Below are 20,388 nucleotides of genomic sequence, written 5' to 3' on the forward strand. Positions count from 1 at the left end.
GTACTGATCCAGAATCAGACCCTGATGAGACTATGGTGCCCCATCACGAACGCTATACCACCGACTTACACGGTGACACAGACGAAGTTGCACACGAGATAGAAGAGGAGGTTATAGATGACCCAGTTGTTGACCCCGATTGGCAGCCATTGGGGGAACAGGGTGCAGGCGGCAGTAGTTCTGAAGCGGAGGAGGAGGGGCTGCAGCAGGCATCAACATCGCAACAGGTTCCATCTGCCGGGCCCGTATCTGGACCAAAACGCGTGGCAAAGCCAAAACCTGTTGGAGGACAGCGTGGCCATCCGGTTAAAGCTCAGTCTGCAATGCCTGAAAAGGGATCCGATGCTAGAAAGAGTGCAGTCTGGCATTTTTTTTAAACAACATCCAATTGATCAGCGCAAAGTCATCTGTCAAAAATGTTCAACTACCTTAATCAGAGGTCAGAATCTGAAAAGTCTAAATACAAGTTGCATGCATAGACATTTAACCACCATGCATTTGCAAGCCTGGACTAACTACCAAACGTCCCTTAAGGTTGTAGCACCCTCGGCCAATGAAGCTAGTCAGCAACGCTACATCCCTTCCTTCACTGTAAGGCCACCATTTTCCGCACCATCTGCAGTATCTGTGCAGGTTTCTTTGCCAGGCCAAAGCAGTCAGGGTCAGGGAATCACCAGTTTCGTAGTAGGAAACACTGCATCTAGGGCACCGGCGGCAACAATACCGTCTCCAACCGTCTCTCAGTCTGCCATGTCCACCGGCACCCCCGCTAGTTCCACGATCTCCAGCTCTCCAGTCCAGCTCACCCTACATGAGACTCTCGTTAGAAAAAGGAAGTACTTAGCCTCGCATCCGCGTACACAGGGTTTGAACGCCCACATAGCTAGACTAATCTCGTTAGAGATGATGCCCTACCGGTTAGTTGAAAGCGAAGCTTTCAAAGCCCTGATGGACTACGCTGTACCACGCTACGAGCTACCCAGTCGACATTTCTTTTCGAGAAAAGCCATCCCAGCCCTCCACCAGCATGTTAAAGAGCGCATCGTCCATGCACTCAGGCAATCTGTGAGTACAAAGGTGCACCTGACAACAGATGCATGGACCAGTAGGCATGGCCAGGGACGGTACGTGTCCATCACGGCACACTGGGTGAATGTGGTGGATGCAGGGTCCACAGGGGACAGCAATTTTGGGACAGTTCTGCCTAGCCCATGGTCTAGGAAACAGTTGGCTGTAGCTGTTCGCACCCCCTCCTCCTCCTCCTCGTCCTCCTGCAGAAGCGAGAGCTCGTCCACAGACCGCAGTTGCCCAACCACTCCATCCGCAGCTGCCACTGTTGCACACCAGTTGTCCCATTATGGGGCAGCTACTGGCAAGCGTCAGCAGGCTGTATTGGCTATGAAGTGTTTGGGCAACAACAGACACACCGCGGAAGTTCTGTCTGAGTTCTTGCAGAAAGAAACGCAGTCGTGGCTGGGCACTGTAGATCTTGAGGCAGGCAAGGTAGTGAGTGATAACGGAAGGAATTTCATGGCTGCCATCTCCCTTTCCCAACTGAAACACATTCCTTGCCTGGCTCACACCTTAAACCTGGTGGTGCAGTGCTTCCTGAAAAGTTATCCGGGGTTATTTGACCTGCTCCTCAAAGTGCGCAGTCTTTGCTCGCTTATCCGCCGTTCGCCCGTACACTCCAGCCGTATGCAGACCTATCAGCGGTCTTTGAACCTTCCCCAGCATCGCCTAATCATAGACGTTGCAACAAGGTGGAATTCAACACTGCACATGCTTCAGAGGCGTGCTGTTATGTATTTGTGGGAGGATACACATACACGGGCAGGCAGTAGGATGGCAGACATGGAGTTGTCAGGTGTGCAGTGGTCGAAGATACAAGACATGTGTCAAGTCCTTCAGTGTTTTGAGGAATGCACACGGCTGGTTAGTGCAGACAATGCCATAATAAGCATGAGCATCCCCCTAATGCGTCTGCTGATGCAAAGTTTGACGCACATAAAGGAGCAGGCGTCTGCAGCAGAGGAAGAGGAAAGACTTGATGACAGTCAGCCATTGTCTGGTCAGGGCAGTGTACAGGACGAGGTAGCGGGCGAACAGGAGGAGGAGGAGAACGAGGAGGATGATTATTTTTGTAATGAGGAAGCTTCTCCGGGGCCAATAGCAACTGGTGGCGTTGCAAGGCCGGGGTCAGGTTTTTTTAGGGAGACAAGTGACTTAGAAGTTCCTGAAACTGCACCTCAACCCAGCACAACCACAGATTTGACAACTGGAACTTTGGCCCACATGGCGGATTATGCCTTACGTATCCTCAAAAGGGACACACGCATTTGTAAAATGATGGCCGATGACGATTACTGGTTGACCTGCCTCCTTGATCCTCGCTATAAAGGCAAATTGTAAAATATTATGCCACATGAGAACCTGGAACAAATATTAGCAACCAAACAATCAACTCTTGTTGACCATTTGATTCAGGCATTCCCAGCACACAGCACCGGTGATCGTTATCACACGAGCTGCAGGGGGCAGCAGGCCAGAGGTGTTAGAGGTGCACAAATCAGAAGTGGCATTGGACAGAGGGGTTTTCTGACCAGGTTGTGGAGTGATTTTGCTATGACCGCAGACAGGACAGGTACTGCAGCATCAATTCAAAGTGACAGGAGACAACATTTGTCCAGTATGGTTACTAACTATTTTTTATCCCTTATCGATGTTCTCCCTCAACCGTCATTCCCATTTGATTACTGGGCATCCAAATTGGACACCTGGCCAGAATTGGCAGAATATGCATTGCAGGAGCTTGCTTGCCCGGCAGCTAGTGTCCTATCAGAAAGAGTATTCAGTGCTGCAGGTTCAATATTAACCGAAGAAAGGACTCGTCTGGCTACCCAAAATGTTGATGATCTAACCTTCATTAAAATGAACCACAACTGGATTTCGAATTCTTTTGCCCCACCTTGCCCGGCTGACACCTAGCTTTCCTATGAAAAGGTCTTGCTTGTGGACTACTCTGACTGACTTTGCCAATCTCGTAATTTGCAGCAGCTGTTTGTCCAGCATACGACATGTTTACACCTCCCTAAATGGCCAAACTCCCCCCACGGGGCCGTGGTCTCGCCACTTGGCGCAAGCACCCGTGAGAGTGCTGTTTGTCTGAAGAGGGGGTGTGCCCGCTTTTGGTCGACGGCACTGCCACTGGGTCCCTCATAGTACAATAAAGTGTCTCTGGCGGTGGTGGTGCGCACCCAACGTCAGACACACTGTTGTAACATGAGGGGCCCTGGGCCTGTACCGCCGGCCACAAGAGAGTTTCCCCCCCAGCTCAAACAGTGCTCTACCACTTGCACAATTATCTCTCACAGTTCCACCAATGTTTAGTCAATGCGCTGACATCCTTCAATGCCTGGCACTGACCATACCATTGTGTTGACATGTATGATGGTACTTAACATAGTCAGGGGCAGTGTCCTATATTTACACCAGTAAATAATTTGCGCCAAATTACTAGGTCTGAAACTCAGCAGAGGAGCCCACCCCTGTACCTAAGTATTCCACCCTTTTGTGTTTTGGTTTTGTTGTAATGCGAGACATTAACATCTATTTATTTTTTTGGAGTACTAACTGCCAGACACTCATTACAATCGGCCTCCGCTGACAACACCAATGCTGCCTGTGTACCCCTGCAAGAGAATTCCAAGTGCCTACAGCCGAATTTTGTTATGTTAGGCCTACTACGCCTGTCTGCAGTCCCTCCTTCCACTAGTCCTCCACTGACCAGACCACTGCTGCCCATGTACCCCTGGAAACAATTTTAAAGTACCTACAGCCGAATTTTGTTATGTTAGGCCTACTACGCCTGTCTGCGGTCCCTCCTTCCACTAGTCCTCCACTGACCACACCACTGCTGCCCGTGTACCCCTGGAACCAATTTTATAGTGCCTACAGCCCACTTTTGTTATGTTAGGCCTACTACGCCTGTCTGCGGTCCCTCCTTCCACTAGTCCTCCACTGACCAGACCACTGCTGCCCATGTACCCCTGGAAACAATTTTAAAGTGCCTACAGCCGAATTTTGTTATGTTAGGCCTACCACGCCTGTCTGCCGTCCCTCCTTCCACTAGTCCTCCACTGACCAGACCACTGCTGCCCATGTACCCCTGGAACCAATTTTAAAGTGCCTACAGCCGAATTTTGTTATGTTAGGCCTACTACGCCTGTCTGCGGTCCCTCCTTCCAGTAGTCCTCCACTGACCAGACCACTGCTGCCCTTGTACCCCTGGAACCAATTTTATAGTGCCTACAGCCGAATTTTGTTATGTTAGGCCTACTACACCTGTCTGCGGTCCCTCCTTCCACTAGTCCTCCACTGACCACACCACTGCTGCCCGTGTACCCCTGGAACCAATTTTAAAGTGCCTACAGCCCACTTTTGTTATGTTAGGCCTACTACGCCTGTCTGCGGTCCCTCCTTCCACTAGTCCTCCACTGACCTGACCACTGCTGCCCGTGTACCCCTGGAACCAATTTTAAAGTGCCTACAGCCCACTTTTGTTATGTTTGGCCTACTACGCCTGTCTGCGGTCCCTCCTTCCACTAGTCCTCCACTGACCAGACCTCTGCTGCCTATGTACCCCTGGAAACAATTTTAAAGTGCCTACAGCCAAATTTTGTTATGTTAGGCCTACTACGCCTGTCTGCGATCCCTCCTTCCACTAGTCCTCCACTGACCTGACCACTGCTGCCCGTGTACCCCTGGAACCAATTTTAAAGTGCCTACAGCCCACTTTTGTTATGTTTGGCCTACTACGCCTGTCTGCGGTCCCTCCTTCCACTAGTCCTCCACTGACCAGACCTCTGCTGCCCATGTACCCCTGGAACCAATTTTAAAGTGCCTACAGCCGAATTTTGTTATGTTAGGCCTACTATGCCTGTCTGCGGTCCCTCCTTCCACTAGTCCTCCACTGACCAGACCACTGCTGCCCGTGTACCCCTGGAACCTTTTTTAAATTGCATTGAGCCAAATTTTTTGTTTAAGGCCTACTACCTGTGTCTGTCTGCGCCACTCAATACAGCTGTCCTCCTTTTAAAAAAGCTGAGCGTCAATAGTCTGGTTTTCAGCCTATAGGAATTTGACAACTGCATTGGGGCTACTACTTCGCTAGGGCCTACTAACGGTGTCTTCCGCTCCAAGGTGTTCCCCAGGTTTCCTCTCCATTGCTTCAATCTTCATGCTCGTCTTAAGTAGTTGTTGAAAACAACACTGCATTAGGCCTACAAGTTGGGTCTGTGGTGTAGAGACGGTGTCTTCCACTTCAAGGTGTTCCCCAGGTTTACTCTCCATTGCTTCGATCTTCTGGCTCTCGTTTAGTAGTTGTTGAAAACAACACTGCATTAGGCCTACTAGTTGGGTCTGGGGTGTAGAGACGGTGTCTTCCACTTCAAAGTGATCCCCAGGTTTCGTCTCCATTGCTTCCATCTTCTGGCTCTCGTTTAGTAGTTGTTGAAAGCAACACTGCATTAGGCCTACAAGTTGGGTCTGGGGTGTAGAGACGGTGTCTTCCACTCCAAGGTGTTCCCCAGGTTTCGTCTCCATTGCTTCAATCTTCATGCTCATCTTAAGTAGTTGTTGAAAACAACACTGCATTAGGCCTACTAGTTGGGTCTGGGGTGTAGAGACGGTGTCTTCCCCTCCAAGGTGTTCCCCAGGTTTCCTCTCCAGTCTCCATTGCTTCAATCTTCATGCTCGTCTTAAGTAGTTGTTGAAAACAACACTGCATTAGGTCTACAAGTTAGGTCTGGGGTGTAGAGACGGTGTCTTCCACTCCAAGTTGTTCCCCAGGTTTTGTCTCCATTGCTTCGATCTTCTGGCTCTCGTTTAGTAGTTGTTGAAAACAACACTGCATTAGGCCTACAAGTTGGGTCTGGGGTGTAGAGACGGTGTGTTCCACTCCAAGGTGTTCCCCAGGTTTCCTCTCCATTGCTTCGATCTTCTGGCACTCGTTTAGTAGTTGTTGAAAACAACACTGCATTAGGCCTACAAGTTGGGTCTGGGGTGTAGAGACGGTGTCTTCCCCTCCAAGGTGTTCCCCAGGTTTCCTCTCCAGTCTCCACTGCTTCAATCTTCATGCTTGTCTTAAGTAGTTGTTGAAAACAACATTGCATTAGGCCTACAAGTTGGGTCTGGGGTGTAGAGACGGTGTCTTCCACTCCAAGGTGTTCCCCAGGTTTCGTCTCCATTGCTTCGATCTTCTGGCTCTCGTTTAGTAGTTGTTGAAGACAACACTGCATTAGGCCTACTAGTTGGGTCTGGGGTGTAAAGACGGTGTCTTCCCCTCCAAGGTGTTCCCCAGGTTTCCTCTCCAGTCTCCATTGCTTCGATCTTCTGGCTCTCGTTTAGTAGTTGTTGAAAACAACACTGCATTAGGCCTACTAGTTGGGTCTGGGGTGTAAAGACAGTGTCTTCCCCTCCAAGGTGTTCCCCAGGTTTCCTCTCCAGTCTCCATTGCTTCAATCTTCATGCTCGTCTTAAGTAGTTGTTGAAAACAACACTGCATTAGGCCTACAAGTTGGGTCTGGGGTGTAGAGACGGTGTCTTCCACTCCAAGGTGTTCCCCAGGTTTCGTCTCCATTGCTTCGATCTTCTGGCTCTCGTTTAGTAGTTGTTGAAAACAACACTGCATTAGGCCTACAAGTTGGGTCTGGGGTGTAGAGACGGTGTCTTCCACTCCAAGGTGTTCCCCAGGTTTCGTCTCCATTGCTTCGATCTTCTGGCTCTCGTTTAGTAGTTGTTGAAAACAACACTGCATTAGGCCTACTAGTTGGGTCTGGGGTGTAGAGATGGTGTCTTCCCCTCCAACGTGTTCCCCAGGTTTCCTCTCCAGTCTCCATTGCTTCAATCTTCATGCTCGTCTTAAGTAGTTGTTGAAAACAACACTGCATTAGGCCTACAAGTTGGGTCTGGGGTGTAGAGACGGTGTGTTCCACTCCAAGGTGTTCCCCAGGTTTCCTCTCCATTGCTTCGATCTTCTGGCTCTCGTTTAGTAGTTGTTGAAAACAACACTGCATTAGGCCTACAAGTTGGGTCTGGGGTGTAGAGACGGTGTCTTCCCCTCCAAGGTGTTCCCCAGGTTTCCTCTCCAGTCTCCATTGCTTCAATCTTCATGCTCGTCTTAAGTAGTTGTTGAAAACAACACTGCATTAGGCCTACAAGTTGGGTCTGGGGTGTAGAGACGGTGTGTTCCACTCCAAGGTGTTCACCAGGTTTCGTCTCCATTGCTTCGATCTTCTGGCTCCCGTTTAGTAGTTGTTGAAAACAACACTGCATTAGGCCTACTATTTGGGTTGGGTCCTTCTATCTGTGTCTGCCACTCCTTGCTGTTCTCCTACAGTGAACAAAGCTGTGCCGCCTGTTTACTACTGTTGCCAATTTTGAACTGCATTTAGAATACTTACTGATTTGGGCCTACTGTCTGTGTCAGCCTCTCATTCCAGTTGTCCTCCACTGAACAAAACAATGCCCCCTGGTTAGTCCTGTTACCAATTTTGAACTGCATTTAGCCCACTTTATTCTTTGGGCCCATATCTGTTTCCCCCTCATCCTGCCCATTGCCCAGCCAGTGATAGATGAGTCTGCTGGTACATTGACCCATAACGCAACATTCCCCGTGCACGCTACACTGCAAGATTGTGACCCTGCTGAAAGTCAGGTCCCCCTTCCCGCATACCATACCACCTTACACGGGGACAAAGAGGAAGGTGCAGATGAAGGTGCAGGTTCTTTCATCAGGTGGGGGGAGGAATACTTGTTGGCGACGTCACTGGCACAGGGCCCCTCATAGTACGCAAAAGTGTTGCTGCCGGTGGGATGTGCCCACTTTGAGGGGCCCTGTGCCAGTGCCAATGCCAACGAGTGGGCCCCCCTGCTTGCTCAGGATCACAGCACTTGCAAAGTTGAAATACTTACCTCTCCCTGCTCCACTGCCGTGACGTGGTCCAGATTTACTGGGCCCACTAATTACTTGAACCAGCCCTACCCCCCACAACTTTAGCCAAATGACCCCCAATTTCAAATGCCTTACAATTATTATAAGCTAAATTAAGATTGACAACCTTCAGTAACAAGAATGGATGTTTTTGCCATTAAAATGGGCACTGTAGGTGTTTTCCTGGCCTCCACTCACTGCCGACTATGCTCCCCCATTGACTTGCATTGGGTTTTGTGTTTCGGTCGACCCCCGACTTTTCGCGATAATCGGCCAATTCCACTCGACTCGACTTTTGAGATAGTCGGGTTTCGCGAAACCCGACTCGACTCTAAAAAGGTCAAGGTCGCTCAACCCTACACACCAGTATGCCCAAATTTGCTTATAAACGAGCCCATAATTTGTCAGATATGCTAGTGCACAATAAAATCTTATTACCGAGAAAAAACTGGTTGACAAGCAATATTCCAGAGGGAAATCACAAGTGCGGGAATTGCAGGTTCTGTCACCTTCATATAACACACAATCCCATCCAATTAGGCTCTATAACACATAAAGTTCGGGATTTCATTTTCTGTAAGAGTAAATTCGTAGTTTATGTTCTTTTTTGTCCCTGTTTAGGCCGGTTTCACACTCAGCGTATGAAAATACGGTCCGTATATTACGGCCGTAATACGCTGAAAAGTCCCAAAAATAGTGGTCCGTAGCTCCTCCGTAGGCAGGGTGTTTCAGCGTTTTTTGCGCATGGCATCCTCCGTATGTAATCCGTATGGCAGCCGTAATGCGTGTTTTTATCGCAGGCTTGCAAAACCGACATACGGCTATACAAGGGATCCATGTGTTTAAAAAAAAAAACAAAACATATATACTGTCTCTCTCTCTCTCTCTCTATATATATATATATATATGTCAGGGAGACACATATATGTATATATATTATTACTTCATACAGCGCGAGATAGCAGAAAGCCGGTAATTCAATTACCGACTTTTGCTTTCTCCTTCCTAAACCCGACATGATATGAGACATGGTTTACATACAGTAAACCATCTCATATCACCATTTTTTTTGCATATTCCACACTACTAATGTTAGTAGTGTGTATATGCAAAATTTGGCCGTTCTAGCTAGTAAATTAAGGGGTTAAATGGCGGAAAAAATTGGCGTGGGCTCCCGCACAATTTTCTCCGCCAGAGTAGTAAAGCCAGTGACTGAGGGCAGATATTAATAGCCTGGAGAGGGTCCATGGTTATTGCCTTCCCCCCTGGCTAAAAACACCTGCCCCCAGCCACCCCAGAAAAGGCACATCTGGAAGATGCGCCTATTCTGGCACTTGGCCACTCTCTTCCCATTCCCGTGTAGCGGTGGGATATGGGGTAATGAAGGGTTAATGCCACCTTGCTATTGTAAGGTGACATTAAGCCTAATTAATAATGGAGAGGCGTCAATTATGACACCTATCCATTATTAATCCAATACTAGTAAAGGGTTAAAAAAACACACACACACACATTATTAAAAATTAATTTATTGAAAAAAATCACAAAGGCTGTTGTATTAATTTATTCTACTCTCAATCCACTCACTGAAGACCCTCGATCTGTAAATTAAAAAAAAATAATAAACCAACAATATACATACCTTCCGAGGATCTGTAAGGTCCAACGATGTAGATCCATCTGAAGGGGTTAAAATATTTTGCAGACACGAGCTCCGCTAATGCAGGCTGCTCATTTCTGCAAAACCCCGGCGAATGAAGCTAAATATAGGTCATTGACCTATATTTAGCTTCATTTGCGGTGAGGCGCCCTCTGCTGGCTGTTCCTAGATCGTGGGAACTTTCCTAGAAAGCTCCCTTGCTCGAGTTCATATGAGGACAACCAGCAGAGGGCGCCCTCTTATGATCTCGAGCCAGGGAGCTTTCTATCCCACCGCTACACGGGAATGGGAAGAGAGTGGCCAAGTTCCAGAATAGGCCCATCTTCCAGATGTGCCTTTTCTGGGGTGGCTGGGGGCAGATGTTTTTAGCCGGGGGGGGGGCCAATAACCGTGGACCCTCTCCAGGCTATTAATATCTGCCCTCAGTCACTGGCTTTAGTACTCTGGCGGAGAAAATTGTGCGGGAGCCCACGCCAATTTTTTCCGCCATTTAACCCCTTAATTTACTAGCTAGAACGGCCAAATTTTGCATATACACACTACTTACATTAGTAGTGTAGAATATGCAAAAAAAAATGGTGATATGAGATGGTTTACTGTATGTAAACCAGGTCTCATATCATGTCGGGTGTAGGAAGGAGAAATCAAAAGCCGGTAATTGAATTACCGGCTTTTCTCTCTAACAGCGCTGCGTATTCCTCGCAAATCACACTGCTGGTCCGTGTGTAATCCGTACTTTTGGGGCTTCCATAGACTTTCATTGACGTTTTATTTGCGCAATACGGTGACAAACGCAGCATGCTGCGATTTTCTACGGCCGTAGAAAGCCGTATAATAAGGATCAGTTTAATACGGCAGATAGGAGCAGGGGCATAGAGAATAATTGTGCCGTATTTTTTTCGAGTTTTACGGACGTAGTTTCTGCGCTCTTACGTCCGTAAAACTCGCAAGTGTGAAGCCTGCCTTATATTTTTATATTGGCAAAACAATTAGACCGCTGGTAACGAGATTCAAAGAACATCATAACTCAATAACAACAGGCAAAGGCTGTCTGAGGCTAATCCAACATATGAAAGAGGTACATAATTCTAATCCAAACGTGCTAAAATTCGCTGGCTTAGAAATTGTAAAATATCCCCCGCAAGGAGGTGATTAAAATAGATTATTATTACAAAAAGAAGCCAGATGGATTCTAAATTCCAATGCACAAGGTCCTATTGGCCTAAACGACAGATTAGATATGTCAGTATTTTTATAAACGCTTTCAACGCAATAAAAAAGGGTCCGTATTAATATTAAAGGTTGTAAGTCTGCATTTTAGAGATGATTACTTGTTATTAAGTCACTTTCACTTGTTTTTTTTATATTTTTTCATGTATGTATTTGCATGCACGTCTAAAACCCTTTAAAGGGAAATGACGTTTGGTAATCAATCACCTGGACCCGTTGAAGCACATTCCGTGCGACACGGCCGTCGTCCACTCTCCACTACCGCACCCTCCTGTGAACCTGATGTCCTAACATGGATGTATAAACTTGGACAAGCTATATCCAATAAAGAGCACGAATACACAGCAAAAAAAGGGTGAGTGCCGCATACTTACTTGCTTTGATGTTCATTCAGCTATACGCTTAAAATTGCAGAGCACCTATACCCAGTCAATTCGTGACAACTGCAGATCAGTTATTTATGAGTCCAAGTCCTAAAGAGTCTGCATTCCTCTTGTGCCGTCCTTTTCATTAACTCTTTGTTGTTAGTAATGGATAGGTGTCTTACTCTCTATTACTAAGCCGTGGGCTTGATGTTACCTGACAATACAAAGGTGACATCAACTACACAAATTTGAACCCCACTTCTCACCGCTATAGGGCAAGAGGGAAGAGCCGGGCTAAGCACCAGAATTGGTGCATCTAATAGATGTGCCTTTTCTGGGCAGCTGCGGGCTGCTATTTTTAGGCTGGGGGGTCAATATCCATGGCCCCTTACCAGCCTGAGAATACCAGCTTTCAGCTTTAGAAAGGCTGGTTGTCACAAAATAGGGTGGACCCCACTCCATTTTTTTAATTATTTATTTAAATAATTAAAAAAAGAGCGTGGGGACCCCTTTATTCTTGATAACCAACCTTGCTGAAGCTGACGGCTGAGAGTTGCAGCCCCCAGCAGTGAGTTTTGCCTGGCTGGTTACCAAAAATACAGGGGAACCCACGCAGTTTCTTTTTTTGTTAGGCCTCTTTCACATTTCCGTCGGTACGGGGCCCGTCGCCATGCGTCGGCCTGACGTACCGACAGACGTTGTGAAATTATGTCACGACGTGGGCAGCGGATGCAGTTTTTCAACACATCCGCTGCCCATTTTCAAGTCTGGGGAGGAGGGGTGGAGTTTCGGCCGCAGACGCAACGGACAAAAAAAATGTTACATTGAAAGTTTTTTGTGCCGACGGTCCGCAAAAACACGGCGGATCAGTCGCAAGACCGATGCGACGTGTGGTCATCCGTCACAATCCATCGCTAACAAAAGTCTATGGGAAAAAAACGCATCCTGCCAGCACTTTTGCAGGATCTGTTTTTTTTTTTTTTTTTTTTTAAACAATAAATTTTTATTGAAAGTTTTCGGTTTACATTTACGTGATAATCAAGATAATCAAAAAAAAAATCAGGATAAGTCTTTACATACAATCTGAACAATAGTGCATGTGGTTAACTGACATGCAATCATACAACCTAACCAAAGTAAGGGAAAGGGGGAGTGGGGGAGGGGAGCCCGAGTAAAGAGGTGTATAACGTCTAAAGGGTTTGGTAGGTTATTCTGAATCCGACTGAATGTAGTTAGTTGGGTATAGTACCGGTGTGGCAAAAGGGGTATGGTTGGTGTATTCCGCCCAGGGGAGCCATATTTTCTCGAATTTTCCAACTTTGTCCATTAGTATAGCCGACAATTTCTCATTGATCATGTACCAGGTGAGGCGTGTTTTGACTGCGGAAAAGTCTAAGTTTGGTTTTTTCCATGCCAAAGCAATGATTTGTTTCGCTGCTAAAAATATAAATGAGATAAGGGATCGGGTATGATTAGGGATGTTGGGGATGCGCTTGTTAAGTAGTGCCTCCCATGGGTTTTTTTTAAGGTTAATGTTCGCTATGGAAAAAACCAAATGGTATATCCTAATCCAGAACCTTCTGACAATCGGGCAAAGCCACCATATATGGAACATGTCTCCTGTTGAATTGCAACCTCTGAAGCAATTTGGGGAGTGGTTAGCCACAGCTTTAGCTACTCTAGCGGGGGTCAGATACCATCGGGTTAACACTTTGTAGTTGGTTTCTAACATAAGTGTGTTTAACATTCCTCCAGTAGATGAGGACCAAATTTGGGACCATTCCGAGTCTGTCAGGGTAGATCCGATGTCCGACTCCCAACGAACGGTATATTTCAAACAATGCCTATGGGAAGGGGCATTAATGTATGAGTAGAGGAGAGAAATAATCCCCGAGGCATGTGGGTTTTGACGACACTTTTGTTCAAAAGGGGTCATGGAGTAAGGAGGGGTAGAATTTTTTAATAAGGAGTTGGCAAAGTTTTTTAATTGTAAGTATCGAAAGATTTCTCCGGAGGGGAAGTGGTACTTTTCCTGTAGAGCCGCGAATGGGATTATCCCATCAATATTGAACAGCTGGTGAACCCTGGTTATGCCGGCTTCGACCCATCTATAAAAACTTTTGATAGATCCCACGCCTGGGGGGAATAGGGTATTACCCCAAATGGGAGCGAGGGGTAAAAAGGGTGAGATCAGTTGTGAGGAATATTTTAAAGTGTCCCAGATTGTAAGAGAATGCTTTATAATGGGGTTCGAGATATGTTTGCGTTGAGTTGGGAGGATCCATAGTACTGTGTCTAGAGTACTGGGTTGCATTTCGAATGCTTCCAGGGATAGCCATAATGGGGGTTCGTTATAAGCATGGTATAAAGTCAGTTGGCCTAATTGAGCTGCGCGGTAATATTTCAAGAGGTTGGGGACTCCCAAACCCCCTTTTAGGCGATGGCGGTATAAAGTAGCCTTGTTAACTCTCGGGATGCCTCCTCTCCATACGAAGGTGTCTATAGACCTTTGGGCCATTTTAAGGAAGTGTGAGGGGATAGGTATAGGCAGAACGCGAAATAGATAGAGCAATTTAGGGAGGATTGTCATTTTTAGCGCACGTACTCGGCCCAACCAAGAGAGATGTAGTTTCTCCCATGATTGGAGCAGAAGGCGAAGTTTCCGGAGCATAGGAGGATAATTAGCCGCATAAAGGGAGTCTAGGTTAGCTGTTAGTTTAATCCCCAAATAGTCCAAATGGTCAGTGGCCCATTGGAACGGAAAGTTGTGCTGAAGTAGTGAAACAGTAGGTCGCGAAAGGGATATGTTCATAGCGTAGGATTTGCTGGTGTTTAAGTGGAGGCCGGATATAGTTTCGAAGCTTTCTAGGGTATGTAAGAGGGCCGGCAAGGAAGTCTTAGGGGACGACAAAAGCAAAAGCATGTCGTCAGCAAATAAAAGAAGTTTATGAGAAACTGACGCCACTTCCACTCCCTGAACTTCAGAATTAAGGCGCATATGAATAGCTAAAGGTTCAAGCGCCAAAAGAAACAACAGGGGTGAAAGGGGACATCCCTGCCTGGTTCCCCTACTAATAGGGAAATACGTGGAGGAAAAGCCATTATAACGTACGTAGGCCGAAGGGGAGCTATAGAGAGCGTAAATCCAAGAGAGAAAGTGGTCGGGAAACTTCCATCTCCGCAGCACCGCAAACAAATATGGCCATGAGATAGAGTCAAAGGCTTTCTTGAAGTCTAATGACAGTAGCATACTTGGTATGTCACGGTGTTTGCAGAGGTGCAACAGATGGGAGACCCTCCGTATATTGTCTGAAGCTTGTCTCCGAGGGACAAAACCCACTTGATCTTTGTGGATTAGGGTACCCAGGCCAGAGTTCAGTCTTTGGGATAATATTTTGGCTAAAATTTTGAGATCTATGTTGATAAGGGATATTGGTCTATAATTAGACCAGAGTAGGTGGTCTGTGTTGGGTTTAGGTATCATAGATATTGCAGCAATTAGAGAGGCTGCACCTGGCTTATTGCCTTCTCTCAAAGAGTTAAAGTAATTAGTGAGGTGGGGGATCAGAATTGGAGCATATTTCTTATAGTAGAGGGCCGTAAAACCATCGGGGCCTGGTTTTTTATTGGTTTTCAAGTGTTGAATGGCTAGTTCGATTTCACTTGGCGTTACGGCTTGGTTGAGGAGTTCAATCAAATCGGAGCTAAGAGCTGGAAGGGGAATAGAGTCTAAAAATGTCTCTATCGTTTCTGAATTCGAGGTAATTGGGGCCTTGTACAGCTGCCTAAGTTTTTGTTGGAAAAAGTGGGAAATTTGTTGTGGATTAGATGTGATACCAGCAGGTGTGCGTATTCGAATAGGGGGCCTGGGTAAGGGTAGGCATTTTAAGCGTCGAGCTAAATTAGAGTTATTTTTATTATTGAGAGCGTAGAAGCGTTGCTGTGACCATCGTATGGCCCGGTCTGCGATCTCAGTGAGACTAAGATCTAATTCAGTGCGAGCATGGAGAAGGTCGCGATACGTAGTTGGTGAAGGAGTGCTTTTCATCTGAGACTCTAAGGCTGACACCCTGCCCTCCAGTTCAGCTATCCTCGCGTTCCTGTCTTTTTTCTTGCGGGAGGCCTCTTGAATGCAGAGACCTCTAAGCACTGCTTTATGTGCTTCCCAAAGGGAGATTGGCGATGTAGCTGAATGTTGATTCAAGGAGAAATAATCATCAATGTGATTTTTCAGCCTTTGCGAAATATCGGGATAAGAGAGCAGTGAGTCATTCAGAGCCCAGTTGAATGAACGGGGCCGTGGGTGGAGCGTCGAGCATGTGAGGAGATTTGGGGAGTGATCCGACCAGGGTGTAGAAAGAATGGATATATTAGAGATGTTTGGGAGGAAGGATGGGTTAGCGAATATGTGGTCGATTCTAGTGTGCACTAAGTGGCGTGCGGAGAAGTACGTGTAGTCTCTATTGGAGGGGTGGATCTCCCTCCATAAGTCCACCCAGTGGTGTTGGGCGAGAATCTTATTAAGAGCGGTTGAATCCGCAGAAGGGTAAGGCTGCGGGGGATTAGAGGAATGGGGACTTGAGGATTTATCGAGGCTAGCTTTCAGTATGCAATTGGAGTCTCCACATAGTATTGTGGTGCCTTGGGCATGTTCGGAGACTAATTCCAATAACTGGGAAAAGAAGGCAGCTTGGTGGGAGTTGGGAGCATAATAGGAGACTAAAGTGACCAGTTCATCTGATATCAAACCTGTCACCATGATATAGCGTCCTTCCTTATCAGCCACTGACGACTTAAAAACGAAGGGGACAGATTTTTTAAAACAGACCGCGACTCCTTTGGTTTTATTTGGGGCGTTCGCCATGTAGAAAAGTGGATACGAAGTGGACATAAATTTGGGGTAGGAGCTGGTTGAGAAGTGCGTCTCTTGGAGGCAAACCACATCTGCCTGTTGGGATCTATAATAACGAAAGGCCTTAGTGCGTTTGTGAGGGGAATTTAGGCCCCTCACATTGTGTGATAGGATCGTTAATGGCATGATAGATGGTTGTTGAATTTGCTTATGTTGGCAGTAAGTTTTGGGTCGTTGGCGGAGTTAGAGAAATTATTGTTAGGTGGACCAAATTGGTAGAGTGTACTCAGGCGAGTAGTAGGGATGGAAGGGAGGGCAGGTTGAACAATAACTATGATTAGGAAAGGGTAGGAAGAACTCGTTGGGAAGGGGGGGGTGGGACTGTTGTTGGCTAAGCACATAGTGCGAAGCATCAGTGTACAAGGACACTGTGGGGTCATGAGGGTCCGCTAGGGGGCACAATGAAACATATTTAAATGTCGTGAAGAACGGGAGTGAGAACGAGATAGTGGGTTAAGTTAAACTGGAAATTCAATTTCACAGGCTAGGAGTGGGCTTTTCATAGTGCCGGGGGAATTAGGGATAGAGGGCGTAGTGCGAGACCTGAAAATAACCATTATATTAAACATAGTTAATTAACGCCTTAATATGGTCTAGTGAAATATTTGAAACCTGGCTGCCCATTTAAAAGGCCTGACAGAATTCTACAACTTAACACGCTATAAAGAGGAGAAAAGAGAGAAAAAAAAAAAAACACTATGAAAACTCGTGTAATAAACATAGTCACTTGTCTGAAGTGAAGAGCAAGTCAAATGGCGTTGTCAGTCTGGAAGTTCGGTTGAAGCGAAAGCTGTAACGGCTTCTGTAGGGTAGGTAGTGGAGCTGTACGCTCCAAGAACGCCTGTAACAATAAACTGAAAAAGAACACATATGAACTATTTGTTCCATTGAACATTATAAAGTATAGGCTAGCGTGTTGTATCCGGGACTACGCTATGAGGTTGTCCTGAAGAGAAGCCTATGGAGTAGTATAGGCACGAACTAAAGTTAGTGGATATCCAGCACGTCATGGGGGAGCCGGAGGATCACGTGGTCTGGGACGGAGGGTCGCAGGTTGGGGCCTCGAGGAAGAAGGTGGGGGGGATGATGGGAGGTCCATGAGTTGTAGTTTAGACAAGCAACGGCTCGCTCCTTCAGGGGAGAGAACTGTATGGACCATATCGAGATGAGAGAAGATCAGTTTAAATGGGAAGCCCCAGCGGTACTTGATGTTGTTGGAGCGTAGGACCTCCAGGTATGGTTTCATAGCACGTCTTTTGGCGATGGTAGTAGGGGCCAAGTCGGAGAACAGTTCATATGAGTGGCCTTGGAATACCAGCGGTGACGAATTTCTTGCTGCCTGTAAGAGCTGTTCCTTGGTTTTGTAATGATGTAATTTAAGGATGATATCCCTTGGTGGACCTTCCGGTTTGCGTTTGCTCAGGGCTCTATGAATTCGGTCCATTTCTAGGCGCTCTATAGGGATTCCTGGTATTAGTTCTTGAAAGAGAGCCGTCGCCGTGGACTGGAGATCGGTGATTGTTTCGGGTATGCCCCTGATTCTGATGTTGCACCTGCGGGCTCGATTTTCGAAATCCTCCAGTCTGTTGTTGAGGGTGTGAATTTCGTCGTGTAGCATCTCGATGTCTTTCTCGTGAGTAGCAAGGGTTGTGTGGGTAGCGTCCATTTTGTCCTCCAGGTCAGAGGTACGGGAACCGAGTTCTCTGATCTCCTTGGTTAAATCCTTGGTCAATTTTTCTGACATTTTGAGTAATTCTGAGTGTAAAATTGATTGAAACTGTGATAGTAAGGCAGATTGATCTGAGGTTGAGGTATTAGGGGTCTTGGTTGTTAAAGCTGGAATCATTTCAGAGTCCGCACCCTCAGGTATAGACGAGTTAGAGGATTCTGACTGGGAGAAGGGGCCAGAAGACATATCGCCGTCCAGATCTGTTAAAGCGGCAAATCTGTTGCTGGGTTGTTTTGAGCTGGCTCTGCGTGCTTTAGGCATGAGGGCGAGTTGAGTAGGAAAGGGCCTCCGTGGTGCTTATCCCGTTCAAGGAAAGAGGGTCAGTAGGAGGGCATATTGCAGAGCGACCCCTAGCGGATATAGGGGGGGCACTTTAAGGCATTACAAAAGTCTTAAGGTGTATTATAAGCTGGGCTTATTTGGGGTGGAGACTGCGATGGGAGGGTTGGTATGATGGTATATAGCCGAGAGGATGATTTTTAAAGTAATCCTCATAATGTGCACGGAATTAGAGCTCAACATGGACACTAGGTGTCGCTATTGTATCAGTGAAGACGGTTGGTGACCAGCTGAGTCTTTTTTGTGTATTATAGAATGTATCACCAGTTCTTAGATTGAGCACTAGGTGTCACCAAACGTCTTTCTTCTAGGGCACCCTCTTTATCCCACTGTATATGACACTTTAGTGGAATGCAGACAGAATTAGCCTAGCGTGCCAGAGTATACTTGTATAGCTCAATGTAGCTATGGAGCCTGCAGGCTCAGCAAAACAGTGCACTGTAAAGTCAGTAAATTGTTGCAATTATGACCCCAGGGGAGAGGAGGGTCAGGGAAGCAAGGCTGAGAACCAAAAGAGTCCAGCATACAGTATACAGTATCTCTGTTCAATGCACTCCCTTCCTCTCTGCAGCGTAATGAGAGATAACAGTAGCCCCAGCGATAGGAGACAACAGAAACTCAGCAGGGTGAAAGATAAGTTGGATCTCTAGCAGGTTTATCCTCAGTGCAGGCTGAGGGAGCAGAGGGGAGGAGCACAGACAATAATGCAGACTAATGCAGACGCTGGGAGCCGGCCAGTGTTTATGTAGTTAATGAGGGAGCAAGGGTCCCCGTCTCTCAGGGCACTCAGGGCACACACTGCACATTCCCCCTCTCATACCTCCAGGATTTCCAGCTAGTCCGTCCAGAGCCAAGTACCAGCACTCCGAGTCCCTCTCCTTCCAGGTGCACTGTTAGAAAATGGCTGCCGCCTCATGCAGACACTGCTCTCCACCAAGGTATCTCTGAATTAAATCCAGCTGCGGCCGTGATACCGACCTCCTCAGAAGCCGGATGCCTCCAGGTGCCCAGGGGAGCCCAGCGATACCAGTACCAGAACTCTCTGGGTAATATAGCTGCGGGTTATGGTTCAGGGTAATCAGAGCTCCAGCCAGGCACGTCTTTCCTGCTCCACTACAAAGCCACGCCCCTCAGGATCTGTTTTTTGCCCAAAACGATGGATTGCGATGGATGTCAAAAAACGGAAGTGTGAAAGAGGCCTTATTTATTTACAGCACAGTAGCGGCTGATGAATACACCCATCAGCCGCTCCGGCTCTCACTGTTATTAGCTGCTGTAGGTGTCTGATGATGGGAGCTGTAGTCCCATAAGCTGACACCAGTAAACTTTTTACCTCCGGTCACAGATGAGTGATCACGCTGTCTTCTGACAGGGTGGGAACCGTGGTTCTCTGACCGGCAGGGATGATTTTACCGCTGATCAGAAGCGCTACGCCGGTGATTACTACGCTGTCACACATCTTGGGAATCACCAGCTTTTGTGCTGTGCATGTTCGGCGGTATTCAGCGTTTTAATCAACTATTAAATCGGCAAATATTGCAAATTCGGCAACAGTGAACTAAACCGAACACTGAAATATTGTCTCATCTCTAGCCATAATACTGTGTGAGGTGCTGTGGGGCCGTCATACTGTGTGGAGACCTCATACTGAGCTACATGGGCACACAGGAGATCAATTTCCTTGTGATGAGTCAGATAGAAAGTGAGAAGTACAAACCTTTGGTTTATATGATTCCAGTGCTCCAGAATTGATAGGGTGTTGTGTGCCAGGAGGGAGACATCAGATAGTACGTCCTGAAGGTAAGCAAACATATAATGGCAGTAAGAATTCAGATTCCAGGCAGGGAGCATAGTGGAGACAAAGAGCAGGAGGAGGTCATTAGCTCAGGTTTGCTGCACTATTGTGGCTTATAACAAAAGTTATGTACTGCCACATGTAACCGGAAAGTTCCTGACTCTGCACAATGCAGAAGAAGCATTCATAAAGTGTTGTGCCTGCTATCTGATGTATATTCTTCTCATCAAGTTCTTGTTAAGTAAAGGAAAGTCTATTTTTGAACTTTGGTCTCCCTCATTCATCTCCATAACATCTGGTCTGGGCCTACAACGACAGCATGCAACCTGCAGTGTTGGGAGATATGACTATGCGAAATATATATG

At 46.9% G+C, this 20,388-nt stretch overlaps 1 protein-coding gene across 3 annotated transcripts in view; it reads left to right on the plus strand.

The window, feature by feature from the left end:
* Nucleotides 1-20,388, plus strand: part of LOC138662983 (oocyte zinc finger protein XlCOF8.4-like) — an 80,303-nt gene that overhangs the window by 18,309 nt on the left and 41,606 nt on the right. The window contains exon 1 of one of the 3 annotated variants that reach the window (XM_069749014.1): nucleotides 11,105-11,238. The exons of the other annotated variants lie outside the window; for them this stretch is intronic. The gene's annotated coding sequence lies outside the window, so the exon portion shown is untranslated. Of the gene's footprint in view, nucleotides 1-11,104; nucleotides 11,239-20,388 lie in introns of those variants that run through there. 3 annotated transcript variants of the gene reach the window in all.

This window comes from Ranitomeya imitator, chromosome 2 (assembly GCF_032444005.1).
Source record: "Ranitomeya imitator isolate aRanImi1 chromosome 2, aRanImi1.pri, whole genome shotgun sequence".
NCBI lineage: Eukaryota > Metazoa > Chordata > Amphibia > Anura > Dendrobatidae > Ranitomeya > Ranitomeya imitator.